At 43.8% G+C, this 19,614-nt stretch overlaps 1 protein-coding gene across 4 annotated transcripts in view; it reads right to left on the bottom strand.

The window, feature by feature from the left end:
- Positions 1-19,614, bottom strand: part of LRFN2 (leucine rich repeat and fibronectin type III domain containing 2) — a 241,983-nt gene that overhangs the window by 83,123 nt on the left and 139,246 nt on the right. Inside the window, exon 2 of one of the 4 annotated variants that reach the window (XM_083732328.1) lies at positions 19,202-19,283. The exons of the other annotated variants lie outside the window; for them this stretch is intronic. The gene's annotated coding sequence lies outside the window, so the exon portion shown is untranslated. The remainder of the gene's footprint in view (positions 1-19,201; positions 19,284-19,614) is intronic. 4 annotated transcript variants of the gene reach the window in all.

The raw sequence follows: 19,614 nt of genomic DNA on the forward strand, positions 1-19,614 counted from the left end.
TCAAATTCTATTTCAACAGCAACCTCTCTCCTGATTTAACATAATCTTATCTTTTCTGTGCCTTTTGTTACTTCTCAGTATTGACCCTTAACCCAGACTCATTCATGCTTTTATTTTATTTTATGCTGAAAGTTATAATTTCATACTGTGCTTCATGTAACGATCACAAAGCGGTGTACAGAACAGGGTAAGAAGTTATGAAGGGTGTGAATTGGCTCTATGCATACTCCAAATTATGAGGTGAATTGGGGTGAATCAGGGAATACTCTTACATTCCCACGCTGTATTTAGCTGCTAACAAGACATTTTGAGACAGATCCAGGACTCCTTAAACTTGCTCTGCATCCCTAACTGTCCAAAAAATGTACAATTGCCACTCACCCCGAGAAACAAAACCAAACAGATTGGTGAAAATGCTCAGAGATCAAGGGGGCAGATGCAGAGAGGTGAATGTATCTATTGTTTTGATGGGCAGGTCTGGCTTTAATCACAGTATATTATTTCCCCAAGGTACCCCAGTCACATGTTTTTCAGTGAGAGCTGGACCATAAAGAAGGCTGATAGCCAAAGAAATGATGCTTTTGAATTATGGTGCTGGAGGAGACTCTTGAGAGTCCTATGGACTGCAAGAAGATCAAACCTATCCATTCTGAAGGAATGCTTACTGGAAGGACAGATCCTGAAGCTGAGGCTCCAATACTTTGGCTACCTCATGAGAGGTCACTTTTCAGTTACTTTGGCCACATCATGAGAAGAGAAGACTCCCTGGAAAAGACCCTGATGCTGGGAAAGATGGAGGGCACAAGGAGAAGGGGACGACAGAGGATGAGATGGTTGGACAGTGTTCTCGAAGCTACCAGCATGAGTTAGACCAAACTGGGGGAGACAGTGGAAGACAGGAGTGCCTGGCATGCTCTGGTCCATGGGGCCACGAAGAGTCAGACACGACTAAATGACTAAACAACAACAACAACCCCAATCACATTTATGCCTTCCCTTATGGAAATATCCACTGTACCCTCCCCAAAAATTCTTTTTGTGGAGTAACAGAAGCAAGCAAAGTGACTGCCCCACCCTTCTACCTCTTCCTCATGCTAAGCACAGTGGCGGCAGCACCCATCTCCACAAACCACCCCTTGCTCCAGTTGCTAGGTGTAGTATGTCAGAATGGTTAGGAACATAAGCAAAGGAAAATTTTGGATATGAGGGAAACCAGAGGGGCCTTCCTTCCCAAGTGAATTCCCATTGTTTCTGATATTTGAATAACCTTGTGATCTTAACTTATCTAATGCCCAAACAGCTTCTGAACTCAGTGTTGAACCACGTGTAACTTTTTGACATAGTCAGTTCCCTATGTGGTCTCCTGGATCAATTCTGTATGAAGATCTGAATAATTGCATGTCCAGTTGGATTATCATTATTTTGACCAGGGCCACTTGTTGCCAACAGTTTTGTTTATCCTGCAGGGTATTTTCCTGAATTTTCCAAAACGGCAGAAACAAAGTTTTTACGCTAGAAGCAGAAAAACCAAGAATATATTTGTGGCATGAACTAACCTCCTCAGAAGACTGATCTGAGTGTAAAGCAGCCCAGTGCTGAACTGAATAAAACTACAGTGGTACCTCAGGTTACAGACGCTTCAGGTTACAGACACTTCAGGTTACAGACTCCGCTAACCCGGAAATAGTACCTCAGGTTAAGAACTTTGCTTCAGGATGAGAACGGAAATCGCACGGTGGCAGTGGGAGGCCCCATGAGCTAAAGTGGTACCTCAGGTTAAGAACAGTTTCAGGTTAAGAGCGGACCTCCAGAATGAATTAAGTTCTTAACCTGAGGTACCACTGTACTCGACTCTGAGAACAAATACATGGAATTTTAGGTGTATTTTGCTTCTCCCCTTAGAGTCTGGTCAAGAGGTTATTCGTAACATCTACGGCAGAAGTGTGGGTGTGCAGTGGCCCTCCAGAGATTGTTGAACTCCATCAGCCACACCCAGGATTGAGAATGGCCAGGAAATATGGGAAATGAAGTCCAACAACACATGGCAGGCCATGGATTCCTCTTCCTCTGCGAGAATCAGCTGAAAAGCAAAATAGATGACTGTGAAAGAGAATTATGGCATTTCTGCCCATTTCCCCAGGGAAATCACGATGGGTGAAGAATGCTTACTCTTCCGTGACATTAGTCAACAGAGCAAGCAGCTTCAGGTGCCAAGTGACACCCTCCCCGCCAAACACATCTACAGGCACAAACGCACACAAACAAAACAAGAATAAAAAGGCCAAAACACTTTGAAGATGACTCCCTGCTGCTGTAGGGTATTAACAAATGTCAGGCTGATACAATGAACTTCGTTCCTCATTCATAAAATATTTTTTAGCATATTATTTACTCCAGTCAGGTTATGCTGAAACACAGGGCTCACTGCAGTGGGGGAAAGTTACCATCAAGCAACCATATTCAGTTCAAAGTCTTTCCTGCTCACCATTCCCCCCCTTACGAAAAGCCTTAGTAACAATTAATGGATGTCAACAGTAAATATAGTATTTGTGTGATGGACTCTGCCCCATGAGCACTTGCAGAGGGGAGGGGAAAGTCTATATTAGACCACATCCCCTGAAGCTTGGGGCCATTTTGCCTTGAGGGTTTTTGTCTAGAGTCCAATCCTGGTTAATCATGAATCTGATGCCCTTCTATCCTGAAAGTGATTGGACGGATGCCCTCCGGAGAAATAAAGTACTCTGTAGTTTTCCGATCCCTGTCTAAAGCAACGCAACAAGGTAAGCTAACAAATTCAGACAGTGCCACATTCAAATCATTGTTTTAATGGAATTGTTGTTCTTGTTGTTGTTATTTGTACCCCACCCATCTGACTGGGTTGCCCCTGAATGTTCCTTTTCCATCACAGCTTGATGTCAGCACTGTTTGAAGCCACGTATTTCCAGTCATGACTGTGTCTGAATATCCAGAGTATGAGCAGAGGAATCCTACTGCCTGACCTGCCATACTGGAGGGGATTAGGATGTGGGCTCCATTGTCTGGAGCTTCCATCACTGCAAACGTTCCTGCTGTGTCCACTGCATTAGCTATACCCCCACAGTGCTACCACAGTGGAACCCAGGAGCAATGAGGGTGTGGAGCTAAACGAGCCAAGGATCCACAGGATTTTAAGTCATTCCAGTTACCGGTGATGTGCCATTTCTAGACTACTCTGCTGCACCAACTGGAAGAATTTTTTCTTGTCTCCCCGCTTCTTCCCTGACCAGCATAAGCAGGAGACTTCTGATGTGGGAGCTAATTACCTATCCATTCATCTATCTATATCTCATCCTCCATTATTATTTTCCCACCCCAATTCATTACATTAACCAGCTTAAACATTTCTATTCCAATTATCAGCGCTTTGCATTTGATTGATGACCCGTTTGAGAGACTTGCAACTTTCTCTATAGTTTCAGTTCTTAATTGGGAGCTAACAAAACAGGTGTCCATTATCGTAAAAAAATTATGAGCTCATGCCATTTCTATGGAGGGTTCTTCTTTGCCACTTATCAGCTGGTGTCTTTAGCAGAGTAAGACCTACCAATCATAATAAATCTGCCCATTCCTTCCTCTGTGCCAAAATATGAGAATAGTGTATTTAAATGGGAGATACCCTTCATGGCTGCATCATGAACCAAAGTTCCAAAATTTCAGCTCAGAGATACTCGGACCTCCCTACAGACACTTTTCCCTCAGAAGAAGAGTTTGGATTTGATATCCCACTTTATCACTACCCGAAGGAGTCTCAAAGCGGCTAACATTCTCCTTTCCCTTCCTCCCCCACAACAAACACTCTGTGAGGTGAGTGGGGATGAGAGACTTCAAAGAAGTGTGACTGGCCCAAGGTCACCCAGCAGCTGCATGTGGAGGAGCGGAGACGCGAACCCGGTTCACCAGATTATGAGTCTATCACTCTTAACTACACCACACTGCCTCTCAGGGTAATTAATAGAATATAACTAAGAGAGTGTCATTGGATACAAAATCAAAAGTACCTCCCCTTGTTGGAATTTCCACCTATTTTATAAAACCAGTATTCTCTGGCAGGCAAGGACACAGTCAGCCTTCCACTGCCCACTACAGCCATCAACAACATATAATGGAACAAAGATCTCTAGGGTACTTGGCTTAGTCATTTGATTAGCTTTACATCAGTATCAGGAAGGCCACAGATTCCCAACCCTTAACATATAGCTACAGTATGTTCATACTACACTTTTTAGAGCGCATTTTTCCTCTCACTGAATTCTGGGCCCTGTAGTTCATTAAGGGTTTCTGTGAATTGTAAGTCTTTGAAACGCAAACTACCGTGCCCAGAATTCTTTGAAGGGAAAATGTGCTTTGAATTTGCTTTAAAGGCATAGTATGTACACAGCCTAAGTGCACCTACGTGGCTATCTGGAATGACAACTTGAAAGAGGCAATGATAGAGGAAGCCCTGATTAGTTAGCCCATTGGAAAGGAAACACTCACAGACTGCAATCTGACTGTGAAACCCTGTGATCAAGGCCTGCGGTGTGTTTGCATGAGTGTTTAATTTAAGTCTACAAGCAACTCAGCCTACATCTCTGCCTCTCTGTCATTCCTGTCTCCCAAGGCCTCATCGTCAAATAACTTAGGAAACTGGTCATAACTGTCACACAGTGGGGTATTATTTTATGATTTTGAGAAGAGCGTTTGACTCTTTATAGTGCGGTGGTGATTAAAATGCCTCAGTGCAGAGGCAAGGACCACATTCCCTGTTGGTCAGCCCTACAAGGGCCATATTCAAAAGGCAGGTGAAACAAGGAGTGCCCAAAGTCAGCTTGGCTGCCACCCCCCTCTCTCTTTTACACACAAACACACACACACAAACACTGAACCACACATACAGCACACATGCCACACATAGAGACCACCAGAAACAGCTCACTGTGTTGAGTGGACTAGTTTCGTAGCAGGAATTGCTGCTGTTTACCAAGAGTGGAAGGAGTGAGGCAGTGGAAAAGTCAATGTGGTACAAAAGTACCAGCCAAACTCATGCAACACTCCTGCTGGTGCATTTGCTCAGTACTAGATCAGCTTTTTCTTCCAACTCGGCCTTCCGGATGGAAGTAAAGGGGTTACAGAAGTTTTCATACTTTGAAAAGACCTGCAAAGATATTTGTAGTCTTCTTTAATCAAGCCCCCTAGTCCCTCACTATGGTGTATAGGGGGTTCCATTACAGAGAATGCAACAGATGGGTAAAGCAAAGTAAAGGTAAAGGGACCCCTGACCATTAGGTCCAGTCGCAGATGACTCTGGGGTTGCGGCGCTCATCTCGCTTTACTGGCTGAGGGAGCCAGCGTTTGTCTGCAGACAGCTTCCAGGTCATGTGACCAGCATGCCTAAGCTGCTTCTGGTGAACCAGAGCAGCGCACGGAAACACTGTTTAGCTTCCCACCAGAGTGGTACCTATTTATCTACCTGCACTTTGAGGCAGGCTGACCAGGCTCTTTAGCTGGAAATGGAATCTGTAGGCCCTGCTCCCTTCCATTGGAGAGGGGCTATAGCTCAGGAGTAAAGCTTCAGCTTTGCATGAATAATGTCCCATAATATTAGAACCAGTGGCCATCCAATGAAGCTGCTGGTGGGATATTCTTTTTTCCTTTTAATATTTTATTTTATTTCAAGATTCAAAGTTACACTTTATCACTCAACAGTTATAATCCTATTCTACAATATTAATGACTTCCTGTTCAGCCAACCTCGATGTTTATAATTATGATTACACACAATTGCATTTCAAAAATTCTGTCTTACCCAGTTTCATCTTTTAAAACAAATTTCTTTCTATGTTCTGTTATCCCCCCCCCCCAGATGTCAAACCCCACTGTGGACTTCACATAGGAGAAGTTAGTTTTTAAATAGACTAGAAAAGGTCTCCAGTCCTCCTTGAAAGCTGGTGGGATATACAGGACAGACAAAAGGATGTGCAGAGAAATACTATGGAATTTGCTCCTGCATAAAGAGGCATGAATGGATTGGGGGAGGATCAAATTGTCCATAGCTATATTACTTCCAGGATCAGAGAGACCATGGCCCTGAATGTCAGTTGCTGGGGAACAGAAGCAGGAGAAGGTTATTGCCCTCAGTTTCTGCTTGTGGGCTTCCCAGAGGTATTCAGTTGGCCATTGTAGGAAAGAAAATACAGGATGAGGGGGCATTTTGGTCTGATCCATTCGAAACTCGCCTTATACTGGGTCAGACCACTGATACCTCTAGCTCAGTATTGTCCATGCAGGCTGGCAGTGTGGTTATCCAAGGTTTCAAGCAGGGGAGCTTCCTATCCCTCCCTGGAGATACCAGGGTTGGAACCTGTGACCTTATGCATGCAGAGCGCTGCCACTGAGCCACCTTTCCCCCTTCAATCTCCAGCATCTCCAGTTAAAGGTATCAGGGTATCAGGTGCTGGGAACGACCTCTGCTTGAGACCCCAGGGAGTCAGTTAGGATAGACAACACTGTGCTAGATAGAGAAATAATCTAGCTTGCTGTAAAACAGCTTCCTGTGTTCAAATCTGCCTCTCCTTATTCTAACCGACATTTCAGCATGCAAAAGTGCAGTAAGCAAACGCTAACCGAAATAAGTACACCCAGTCTGATCACTAGCTGAGAAAGCTGCAAGGAGAAGGTGCATATGTAAATTACATTGTGCATCAAGAGCAGGCAAGGAGAAGCAAAGCTGTGGCAAGGATGGCGCATGGGCGTTTGTTAATGCAGAGCAAAGCGCAATGTGTGCACTCACGCAAAACAGGTTTTGACGAACCAAACATGCTTGGTGATGGCAGCAATGGCAAGGGAGGGAAGCAAAGGGGCAGCAGCATGTTCCCAGGTGTGGTGGTGCCACATTAGCTGGGATGGGGCGAGGTGAGATTGGGGGAGATCAGGTTCAGTGCCACAAGTATCTGTGCTCCTACGGGGCTGCCAACTTGGCACTCTCCCAACTGGCAGCACCACCACCAACACTGTATCATCACACACCACTGTTGATAGATGGTCCTTGGATTGTGTGGTGTGGGATAGGTAGCTTTCAGCTCTTGCAGTCCACCAAGTGCTGCCCTCCACCAGACAGGTGGTTGTCCAAAGCAGATGTCACACCTTTCAACATGCCCCTCATTCTCACACTTCACTCCATTCTAACCACTAGCCTATTCTTCCTTTGTTATTGTTAGCTCTTCACCCTGAAAAGTGGCACATAGTGAATGTGTTGTTTAGTCGTTTAGTCGTGTCTGACTCTTCATGACCCCATGGACCAGAGCACGCCAGGCGTAGTGAATGTAGCTGCATTCTTTCTCACAAACACAGCCAGAGAGAGGGAATGAAAGAAAGAATTAGGAATCTGTACCCTTTAAAACTAAAGGGAGACAAAATGGTATGCAGGCATCCATTCTAACCTTCTGCTGCATTTCCAAGAGTAGAAGCCATGGCAACAGGAAATAATCCGGGACTAGAGAAGACAGGACATGAATGTCAAGGGTGGTGGAAAGCAGACTGTGTATGAGGCTTCTGCTCTTGGGGTTGCCACTTACTGCATGCACAATGTAAAGGTTCAGTCAAATGTTCCAGCCACACTTTGGACTGGTTCTCATTGCTTGTACTGACCGGTGCTATCCAGCAGAAAGTAAAGCATCAGATGAAACACTGTTTGATTGAGGATTTGTGGTTTGGTCATTTCTAAGAGGCGAATCATTGCTGAGATTTCGAATCCCCGCGACGGGGTGAGCTCCCATTGCTCGGTCCCTGCTCCTGCCAACCTAGCAGTTCAAAAGCACATCAAACTGCAAGTAGATAAATAGGTACCACTCCAGTGGGAAGGTAAACGGCATTTCTGTGAGCTGCTCTGGTTCACCAGAAGCAGCTTAGTCATGCTGGCCACATGACCCAGAAGCCAGTGGCGTAGCGTGGGGGGTGCAGGGGGGGGCGGCCGCACCGGGCGCAACATCTGGGGGTTAGGGGGCGCAAATCCACGGGTTAGGGGGTGCAAATCCACGGGTTAGAGGGCGCAAATTACTTGCCTTGCCCCGGGTGCTGACAACCCACGCTACGCCACTGCCAGAAGCTGTCTGTGGACAAACGCCGGCTCCCTTGGCCAGTAAAGCAAGATGAGAGCCGCAACCCCGAAGTCATCTGTGACTGGACTTAACGGTCAGGGGTCCCTTTACCTTTACCTAAGAGGCCAATTGGGAAGTGCAGATTTTAAATTGTAGCATGTTTACTCCTATCTTTCCTCCAATTTTTATTCTCCTACTTAGTGTTATCCTATACCCGTTATCCCTCTATTTCTTAAGACTGCATACACATACATGCACAGCGGCATTAGGAACTACAACAGTTCTATATTGCTAGAGACTATGTGTGCCCCTCACCGGGATTGATAGGCCCAACTGGAAAGGTCTGTGCAGTTAATCCTATCCTATGATGTTCACAAATGCTCTCCAATGGCCTAGAGAGTGAGAACAATGTGTTTGATCCTATCTGTGTGCGTTGGTGAGGGAGGGACCCAAACATAAGCACACACATCCTGAGCCATTTGTCTCAATTATACTTGACATTAATGTAGAACACATTTCTCACATTTCTACACATTTCTCAGTCTGAAAGCCACCAAGCTCACTCCATAAGTCTAAGCTGGAACAAATGCGCAGCTAGTGTCATGAGAAAGAGGCTCTGACAGAAGACCACTTTTACTGCCAAATATTGGGACTATGAGAAAGACAAACTACCAGAGACTGTATATGGTGTATGCTTATATGGTGTGTATACTTAGAAAGGGTGATTCATTCAGAGAGAAAAAGACTGAGTGGTATGTACCCACTCCTGGATAAGAAATGGTGATGATGGAGAGAGATTAGGCTTCACTTGCTCAAGCTAGGCACATGACAAGAGTGTGGTATGGCTTCATTTTGTTTCCCCCCATCCTCTTTCAGATGTCTTAGGCATTTTTCCTTCTCATAGAAAGTTTGCAGCGCACAGTTGTGTCTGCCATGCCACTGAAGTACCTACTCCAAACTCTACAGAAAAGTATGCATAACCAACCACTACTAGCTTTCATTGGAGAGTTGGTTCAGCCACATGGAAGACATGCAGTAACCACTTAAAGAGTTTTCTACCTAATGCTTATGATCATAAGGGGAGCCTGTAGGCTCTATCTATAGAGTCAAGCAGAACATAGAATGCGTATGGTGCGCTGCAGACATATGTGCAGTGTGCAACAGTGACAACTCTGGTCTTTATGACATGGTTAGATGCTACAGAAAGCTGTCTCTTTGCCCAGTGACAGAGAAACCATGTGCTAAGTTTCTAAGCATTCTAGACCCAAATCTCAAACTAATTTACATATAAAGAATGAAGAGCAGATAAAAACAGAAAAGCAATAAAAACATTTAAACCAAAAGTAAAATGCTTCCAAGAGGGCACTTGCAGAAAAGACCCATTTATCCAGCTGGGAAAGCCTATTGGAACAGAAATGTCTTCAATTGTTTCTGGAAAGTGAAGATAGTCATATCTCAACAGGGATGCTATTCCATAGAACAGGGGCAGCCATACTAAAAGACCCGTTCCAATTCACTGAGAAATGGGCTACTGAGATCTTTGGAACTTGCAGGAGAAAGTCTCTCACAGACCATTGGGAATTAGCAGGTCCTGAAGAGCTGTGAGTTTCTACTATTCCCACATGGAAGATCACATATCTCCATTTTCAGATAAGTATCCCAGAGGAGCAGGCTTGTGGATTTTATCATTGAAACCATGAAGGAATCAGTGATTAAACTGAGCAAGCGGTGGTGCAAAGAAGCCAATGGTTTCTTTGACAGTGTTTCAGAACTCATTAATATGAGTTGCATTTTACAATTTGCATTGGTATTGTTCGACTGCTGTATGTAAACTGCTTTAAGGTCACTAGTGGCAGAAAGTGGCCTACGAAAGCTCTAAGCGAAGACATAAATAGTATATACTCTGGTTTGTGCTTTTGAATGAGCCCACTGTGCAGGCAATGGGCAACACTGATTCAGATCTGTGAAGTTCCTTGAGCTTTTCTCCATGGGCGCACTCTGCACAATTCATGATGATCATGCACAACAATAATTTAGATCTGCTTTGTGCAAATTGCATGGCTGCTCTTCTATGCTAAGTGCCAGCATGTAAGGCAGGCAGAAATATATTCAAAAATAAAGGAATGTGTTTTGCACATATCCCTAAATTTACTGCTTCCTCTGTACCCTGTTATTACAAAGCATTTATTCATGCCACCCTTTTACAGTCCTCTCTACAGCTCTGTTTTCCCAGAAGAAACAAGGAACTTATTTCTTCATTTATTAGACAAAGTGGTCATATTATATTGAACACTGAGCACAACACTTCTACCACAGAGGATGGCTCCAAATGGCACATGCTGCTCCCCTTGCTGTGATTAATGCAGGCAAATCTCTGTGTACTCCCTCCTCCAAACAAAACCAGGTGGTTAGAGATGCATTGCAAAACATATAAATGGGAAGAGGAATTGTGAACTCCTCATTAAAATAAATAAACACTTTTTTAAAAGCCTAAAGGAGGATCGTTTTAAACAAGAAAGCAATTAAAGAGCCTCTCTCACCTTCCCTCTGCAACACTTTTGGAAAGCGTGAGGGGACCAGAGGCACCATAAAGTCATTTTATTTATAAAAAACACACACACACAAATGTGCTGATTCCAACATTTGCAGCATCTACATTTTCTCAGCTCAGCTGCCACATCCTTCTCTTAATGTGGGTGTTTCTGCCATATGCACCGAGGCGACGGAAGGCACGACCGAGGCATTTGAAAGCAAGCTCTGTTGTTTGCCAATCTAAAAAAGGTCATCTTTCTTACGTAAAGTCTCCTTAAAAAATAATGGCTATGACAAGTGCATGTGGAGTTCAGCAGAGCTGGATAGAGGGTAGGTTGGTTTTCTGAAGGGGAAAAACACAGGAGCCAATATGATGTAATCGCCAGAGTGTGAGGCTGGGGAAACTTGAAACTGTAAAGCTCACTAGGGGTGCCTCCAGACTTGCTACGATTTTGCAGGATGGGTACAAGCACATACAATAAATTTAAGTTTGCACAATTAAAGTGAGTGAGTGTGCTCTGTTGCCCAGCAAATGCTCTAGCCTGGACACTGAGGTCCAGCGCTGAGGGCCTTCAGGTGGCTCCCTCATTGCGAGATGTGAAGCTACAGGGAACCAGGCAGAGAGCCTTCTTGGTAGTGGCATCCACTCAATGGAACATCTTCCCATCAGATGCCAAGCAGAGAAACAACTATTTGACTTTTAGAAGACATCTGAAAGCAGCCCTGTTCAGGGAAGTTTTTAATAGCTGATGTTTTACTATGTTTTTAATGTTTTGCCGAGAGCTGACCAGAGTTGCTGGGGCAACCCAGTCAGATGGGCAACATAAAATTATTATTATTATTATTTCTACTACTCCAAATCCATCTTTTTGAAAAGCAAGTAAATGCATTTTTATAGTAAGAAGGGTGACAGGGAAATGCACCGAAATGTGTGTGATGAAGCAATCATTAGCAGGAATACATATAAACAGCCCACAAGCAAATCAGGATAAATATATGATGAACGCTTACTGTTGCACAGAAATCAGAATGCATCCACAGTAAAGACTAGACTTAGCCTAACTTCCATCGAAGTTTTGTGCAAGGAAATCAGGGTGGATGCTCAATCCACAGGCTTCCCTTCCAAGTTGTTGACCTTCTACCAGTGGTTGAAGACACATCTCTTTACCCAGGTGTTTGTGAGGAGTTGCATGCCAGTCATGCAATCTGTACCACAGTAGTGGGAGACCTGTAAACTATGGCAGGTACTGCTGTGACTTCAAAGCAACAACTGGAACTTCAAGTGAGCTCCCGATTGTTCCTTTGATGGAGAAAGGGGAGTTCTGCTGATAGATGTTGAGTATCCACTAACTCCTAGAGGGGGAACCAAAGATTCAAACTACAGTGGTACCTTGGGTTAAGTACCTCGTTCCGGAGGTCCGTTCTTAACCTGAAACTGTTCTTAACCTGAAGCACCACTTTAGCTAATGGGGCCTCCTGCTGCCACCGCACCACCGGAGGACGATTTCTGTTCTCATCCTGAAGTTCTTAACCTGAGGTAATGGTACTATTTCTGGGTTAGCGGAGTCTGTAACCTGAAGCGTATGTAACCTGAAGCATATGTAACCGGAGGTGCCACTGTACTTGAAAGCCCTTCTGCAGGCATCCCCATGCTGCTCTTTGAACCTCTGAAAACCACCTAGTTTTCAGAGGTTCCAAGAACAGCATGGGGCTGTTTACTAAAGGACTTCCAAACAGCCCCACACTATGAGTTGTGAAGTCCCCAAAATCAGGTTCTGACAGTACAGAGTCATCTGACCTCTTCCCGGAAGAGCAAAACATCTGAAGCATTTTGAGTGCAGTTAAAATGTTTTAGGAACCCTGAAATTTCTTGAGAGGGGTCTTTGTTTGCTGTGGTATTGTAAAGCAAGGTTAAAAGTGAATTTGTTCTTTCACACATGGACAAAACATCTATGGAATTTGGAGGAGTGTGTGTGTGTGTGGACCATAAAGAAGTCTGATCTCCAAAGAAGTGATGCTTTTGAATTATGGTGCTGGAGGAGACTCTTGAGAGTCCCATGGACTGCAAGAAGAGCAAACCTCTCCATTCTTAAGGAAATCAGCCCAGAGTGCTCACTGGAAGGACAGATCGTGAAGCTGAGGCTCCAATACTTTGACCACCTCATGAGAAGAGAAGACTCCCTGGAAAAGACCCGGATGTTGGGAAAGAGGGCACAAGGCAAAGGTGATGACAGAGGACGAGATGGTTGGATAGTGTTCTTGAAGCTACTAACATGAGTTTGATCAAACTGTGGGAGGCAGTGGAAGACAGGAGTGCCTGGCGTGCTCTGGTTCATGGGGTCTTGAAGAGTCGGACATGACTAAATGACTTATCAACAACAAGTGTGTGTGTGTGTGTGCGTGTGTGTGTGAATAGGTGAGCGGAATTTCTCAAGGGGGTACAGGTCCCTTGGTTGTATGTTTCTATCTACATCTTCACTGTAAAAGCAGTTTTAAATGTAGTAGTAGAACGCATACACATACTGAGAATGCACACATATGCTTGTTTTGCCTGCTGTCTCACTTTTTTGTCATAACTACTTGCTATTTCACATTTTTCATAATTACAAAAACTTTTCAAGCACACTAAAAGGGAAATGGATCCCCAAATTTATATTTTTCTAAATGCTTCCTTTGTCTTTCATTAAAGCAGTTTGGAAGCAAAAGGTTTTTATTTAAAATAATGATAAAAAGTTTATTGAATACACTTGTGAGTGTTAAAGAAGCTAGAGAGATAAAAATATTTTTGATTTCTTGTTTTTCTCTTGAACTATTCTTATTTCTGTACTATATAGCCATTGACACTTGGGTTGCTTTTGTTCATTGTGTTCATGAAAAAGCATGCCAAAGAATAGAACAATGAAATTCTCTGTTAAAAACAACTGCTTGAAACATTCAGGAAATAATTAAACTCAACAATAAACTAAAAACCTGTTTAGAACATTCAGCAGCGTTCCACATGTCTGGGTAGGCTTGCCTAAACAAAAATGTTTTTAGCAGGTGCTGAAAAGAGTGAAGTGAAGGCACCTGCCTGATGCCAATAGACAGGGAGTTCCAGAGTGTGGATGCTGCCACACTAAAAGATTGATTTCTTACAGTTAGGTAGGCTTGCGTTGAAATATGAATGAAATCAAACTTTTCCTCCCTTGTTCCTGGTGTATATCTTCCCTCACCCTTTCTTCCTTGGTGAGAAGTAGGGTGCCATTTTAGGGTCTGCCTCAGGTGCCAAAATCTCTTGGGCTGGCTCTGTTCGTATCTTAATTATTTCTGATGTCTCATCAAAGACGGAGCACCATAACTCCCTGTCTTTAATTCCTCTCCTCTCCAATGGGCACATTGGCTTGGCTCCCCAATCAAAATGCTGTCTGTCAAGAATAATAAGCTTCAGAAGGCCATAGGATGCCAAGATTCCCACAGTCGCCACACTGTGAGAAGCAGACGGCAATGTGCTAAATGGGGAAAAGCCTAGATTCAGTCTTTCTTCAAGGCATCCTCAAAGAGTCAGCCACCTGTTTCTAATGCTGTGGGCCATGACGTTGACTGCAGAGATGCCATGGCTGTTCTTGCGAAGAAAAAGCCACAGCATTGCATTGGTGCATTTATTTATTTAGGAGAAAAGTATAACGGCACTGTAATAAAATTTCCACACACACAATATTGTGCAGCCTCTTACCTGGCCTTGGTTGAAAATTCTAAGAACCCCCCCCCCCCCCAAGTTATTTATTTTGTTTCTGGTCACTAACAATGTAATGTTATGCTTCTGTTTTCAGCACTTAGGCTAGTGAACAGCTCAAAGGAATAAAGAGTCACTGCTAGCTATTTTTGCTTACCAGCTAGCACCAGAAAATTCAAATATCTGCACTTGATCATGTCCACAGACCACTTACGCAAGCATCGTTTCTTCAATGTCTTAGGAATAAAACTGAGGGCAGTTCTAGCATATGCCTTAATGAAGATTCATACTAATCATTTTAGAGATCTATTCTAGGGATGCTTGAGGAATTCAATTTCCCTGAACTGACCAGATCAGCACCTCCCACATTATTATGCAAACATCCTTTGAATTCTGCAGCTCTCTGAATTTTATAATACAGTAATCAGCTGGGGGGAAAATGTACCAAAATGTGTTTTAAAATGAGTGTGGTAGAATAAAATACATCTAGAAATGCATCAACTGGGATAAAATAGCTATTTAAATGTACATTTGTGCAAACTTTTTAAAAAATCACAGATTAACATGGAAACAAAATGAAATAGATATGAATGAATACATGTGAAATTGACACAGACCGCAAATAGGCCGATCTGTTCATCCCTAGGCTCTTCTGCAATACATATGTATCTTTCCCCTCAATGTCATGATAATTAAGCTCTGACAGGAAAGGATATTTTAAGGGACTAGCCAATACTTGCTTTGAATGCCACTTTGTCAAAAGAAGTTGCTGTCTCTGAAAAATTGATTCTGTTGTCCAATTATGTTGACATTGGGTTGGCAGGCAGCGCATTCTTGGGTTCATTTTGTATTTGCTATCTTTTAGCTTCTCTTTTCCTTGAGTTATGGGCTATACTGGTAGAATCCAAAAAGAAAAGGGGCACTGGGACAGATCCAGATGAAGTTAGCTGCACTTACAGCCCACCGAAATCAATGTATAACATTAGTTGCAATTCAACTTCAATGCTGCTGATTTCAAGGGGAACTAATTGCAGTTGACTAAGTCTAGATCCAATCCATTCTTTCTCCGGGTGTCATCATTAAACAGATAAGTGCCAATGAGAAGGAACCTGTGGACAATTGACCCTCCTAAGATAGGTAAGCAGCTTCCTATCACTGAAATGAAGCTCTTCCCACTTCCCTCTCTTCCCCCCCCTGTGTTTGTCATAGGAGAACATGGAGAAAGAATACAGGGATATGCCCAAGTGCATAGCAGCTTTTGGAACTTGGAATGCATAAAAATAGTAGATGGGAAATTGTAAGCAACATAAAGAGGAGCCTTCTGTGAGGAGATTTCACCCCTCCCATATCCAAGAATCTCCTGATGAGTCTGCTGATTCTCCAGAGAGGAGGAGCAGTGTTCTGCTCTCTACTTATTCTGCTCCAGCACCACATCAGTCAGTCAGTGTGTCGGAGAGAGAGAGACTGAGTGTTAGAGATCGTGTGTATAGATAAGGTTGCTGCTAAGAGCAGCTGCAGACACTCAGTGTAGTGCAGCATTCATTTATGCTTAGACCTCATTAAGCTCTGTATATAGTTGTATAATAGTTGTGGACAGAATAAAGAAGATATTCTACAGAGCTGCTCTCCGAGTCGTTTATATTCTGCTATACTCTGCTGTACTCTGCTGTGCGACGACTGTCTTCTTGTTGGAGTGAATCCGGTGCTCACAACTCTAAGCTGTGAGTCCACAGCACTTTGACCTGTTCCTGTCCAGAAGGTGGTCTCTGAAGTGCATGAGTCCAGTTGGTGGTACTGGCTCAAGGGTGATGCTGACATTCTGGATCAGTCCAAAGATCCATCTAGAACAGCATTCTGTTCTCACAATGGCCAACTAGAAGCCTGTGGCAACTGCATGAATTGGCTCTCTCCCCACTTGTAATTTTCAGCAACTGGTATTCAGAAGCATGCTGCCTCTGACTGTGGAGCCACAACATTACAATCATGGCTAGTATTTTATTTTAAAGCCATCCATGTTGGTGACTACCCATACCTCTTGTGGGAGCGAATTACGTAACTGAACAATGTACCGTGTGAATAAGTATTTCCTTTTGTCTCCCTCAACTCTTCCAACAAATCAGCTTCATCGGATCTCCCTGAGTTCTAATATTATGGATCTGGGAGAGAGAAGAAACTCCTCAACCCTCTTTCTCTACTAAACAGGATAGTGGTTGCTTGCAATCCTCATGCATGACCTCCACTTCACCTTTGCACTATAGAGACATGGTTGATATTCTCAATTGAAAGACAAAAAGCATCATAAATAGTATAAACAGATACAAATTAAATTTCCCCTAGAGAATTAGTTCCTCCAGCATCACTAAAGCCAGGAAGCATTAGGTTCGAATAGGCAGCAGTGACTGCCAGGAAACAGGGATTGACTGGTTTTCTGCCGCATTACCTGGAAGGATTTGATTTCCTCATTATCAATCTGTTGAGGTAAATATATTATTCATCCATTAGCCTGTTTCTTCCATACAAAGGAACTTGCCTGCAAGGAAGATTCTTCTTCAGTGGCCTACATATGATCAAATACAAGCCATCTCACTTGCTTGGGAAGGACCATGGCTCGGTGCTAATGTACCTGCTTTGCTTGCCAAAAAAATCCAGGGTCAATTCCTGTCATCTCCAGATCAGTCTGGGGTTGTCTGGCACCCTCTTTGACACCCTGGATAACTAATGTCAGTCCCTGTAAGCCAGGCATGGGGAACCTCTGGGCTCTTTAAAGGTAAAGGGACCCCTGACCGTTAGGTCCAGTCGCAGACGACCCGGGGGTTGCAGCGCTCATGTGGCCAGCATGACTAAGCCGCTTCTGGTGAACCAGAGCAGTGCACAGAAATGCCATTTACCTTCCTGTCAGAGCGGTACCTGTTTATCTACTTGCACTTTGACGTGCTTTCAAACTGCTAGGTTGGCAGGAGCAGGGACCGAGCAACGGGAGCTCACCCCGTCAAGGGGATTCAAACTGCCGACCTTCTGATCAGCAAGCCCTAGGCTCTGTGGCTTAGACCACAGTGCCACCTGCATCCCTTCTGGGCTCTTTAGGGGGGACTATTTAGGGAGGGACTATTAAGCTCAGCACAGCTCCCATGAGGCTGTTTCCACAAAGCTAGGCTCACTTGCCTCATCAAATGTGACGTCAGGTGAGGGCCAAGTAGAGACATGGCTGCCGGTGCACAGCTGGCATCCTTAAAGTGTGCTCTTGATTGGGTATCAGCAAGGGAGGTTTGTTACCACTGCCAATCAGCAGACAGATGGTAAGAGCAAGTCACCTGGGATTGGCTGTGCTAAAGGTACTTCCGTAGCTCAGCTGATCCTGGCAGAAAGCAGAGCTTGAAGTCAGTGACTGTCGGATGGTAGGAACGGACTTCAAGACTGCTGGGGTTAGCTGTGCTACTGAGTTGATTGACTGCATTTATATCCCTCCTTTTTCTCCAAGAGGCTAAAGGTGGTATACATGGATCCCCTCTGTCCTCATTTAATCCCCACAACAACCCTTAGCTGAGAAATCCTATAAGGCAAATATAACTGATATAACGACCCAGAGGCCACCTTCTTAACTTGGAAAAAAAAACTTTCAAAGTCAACTGGTTACTTCCAAATGTACTCAAACAGAGGAGACGGTTATGTTCAGGACCAGTTCCACTTGATATGCACAGACCTCTCCAGCATGAAAAAATTTCTAATGATAACAAATGGGCTACTTCTGACTCTAGTGGAAAATTTTACACCTCAGGAAAGAGGCACACAGCCAAATGACACTGACCAAATGAACAACCTACCCGAACCAGCAGATATGAATCACCCAGTAACCAGCAAGAGTCACAAAAACCAGAAGCAAAGAAAAAGAAAAGCAAAAATATCAAAATACTAATGAAATTGAAGATAACCCATCATGCTCACAAACAAAACAGCCCTGAGTTTGAGGAGGGGCCAGGATCTAGCCAGATCTACTCCTGCTGTAGACAGTACTGAGCAAGATGGACCAATGATCTGACTCAGACAGATTTTTGGGGGAGAGGCCCCCCCATAACCCAAGAAATTAATGAATGTCAGAATCTAGTTAATATTTTATATACTGAAGGGAAATTGCAGTCTGCAGCAGTTCTCCCGGGTGTAGCTCATGCAAACCAGCCTGACTGGGCTGGTTGAATGTAGGCCATTATGAAACAAAAGTCAGGCAAATACACGTCAAAGAAAGTGTTTTGCGTCTGGGCAAAATAGGGGTTGCTGAGGTGACAGGAAGGGGGCAGGATGTGCTGAGAGGAAAAATATGCCTGTCAGGTAGGGTAGCAGGTGGATGGGAGGAGTTGCTTGGAGCAAGGGCTTGCTGGAAAGGAGGAGAAGAAAGGCCACAACCATATTAGCTGCTGGCTGAAGAGCTGGCAACCCAAAGACTGGAGAACATATCTGGATGCTCTAGATTCAAGCTGGCTGTGAAGCCATGAGAGAGGCAGGGAGAAACCCTCTAGAGATGGCAATGCTGTACTTCTGCACTCCCTCCACCTACACTCAGGTTGTATATATGTGAATAAACTTTAAGTCACTGAAGTCTCTGCTGCTCCTTCATTTCCACACAAAAACACAGGCCAAGACCCCTGGAATCTCATGCATTGCTTGGCTTGTAGCAAACACTATGTTGCTTAATGTCAAATATGAAGATGATTCAATTTCTTTCCAATAGAAATTATTGTCTGTCATAATATTAAATCTGCACTTTGTATGCAACAAAGACAAGACCTTCTTACACGTCGCCCTAAATAAACTTGATGGACTATGGAGAGATAAAGAGACAGATAGCTACCAAGTTAGCACAATGGACATGGTGCGTGGTTTTCACAGTGTTTACGTTCATAAATTCTTCCAAATCTAATTCTGAAGAAGGCCTGAAAAGAAGATAGTAAATATTAAAGCAGCTTGTTACTCCTCTCTAGGGGCCAAAATCATATAGCTTAAAAATGTTTTATTTATCAGACAATAATGCGAGATGTTATTTACTAGTATGCAGGATGTACAATTTATGCAACAAAGCATGAACATTTAAAAACCTGTTCACGGTTTCCCTCAGTGTAATAATTAAAAAGACAGATGGAATCAGATGTATGAGGCGAGAGAACATCTAAAGAAGAGGCACAAGAGCAGCTTAGTTTGCTTTGAATGAATCTTCTTTATACACTGATGAGAGAGAAAGGGCATAGATCTAGGCCAAGAGGAGAA

Source organism: Podarcis gaigeae (genome assembly GCF_964106915.1).
Source record: "Podarcis gaigeae genome assembly, chromosome: 3".
NCBI lineage: Eukaryota > Metazoa > Chordata > Lepidosauria > Squamata > Lacertidae > Podarcis > Podarcis gaigeae.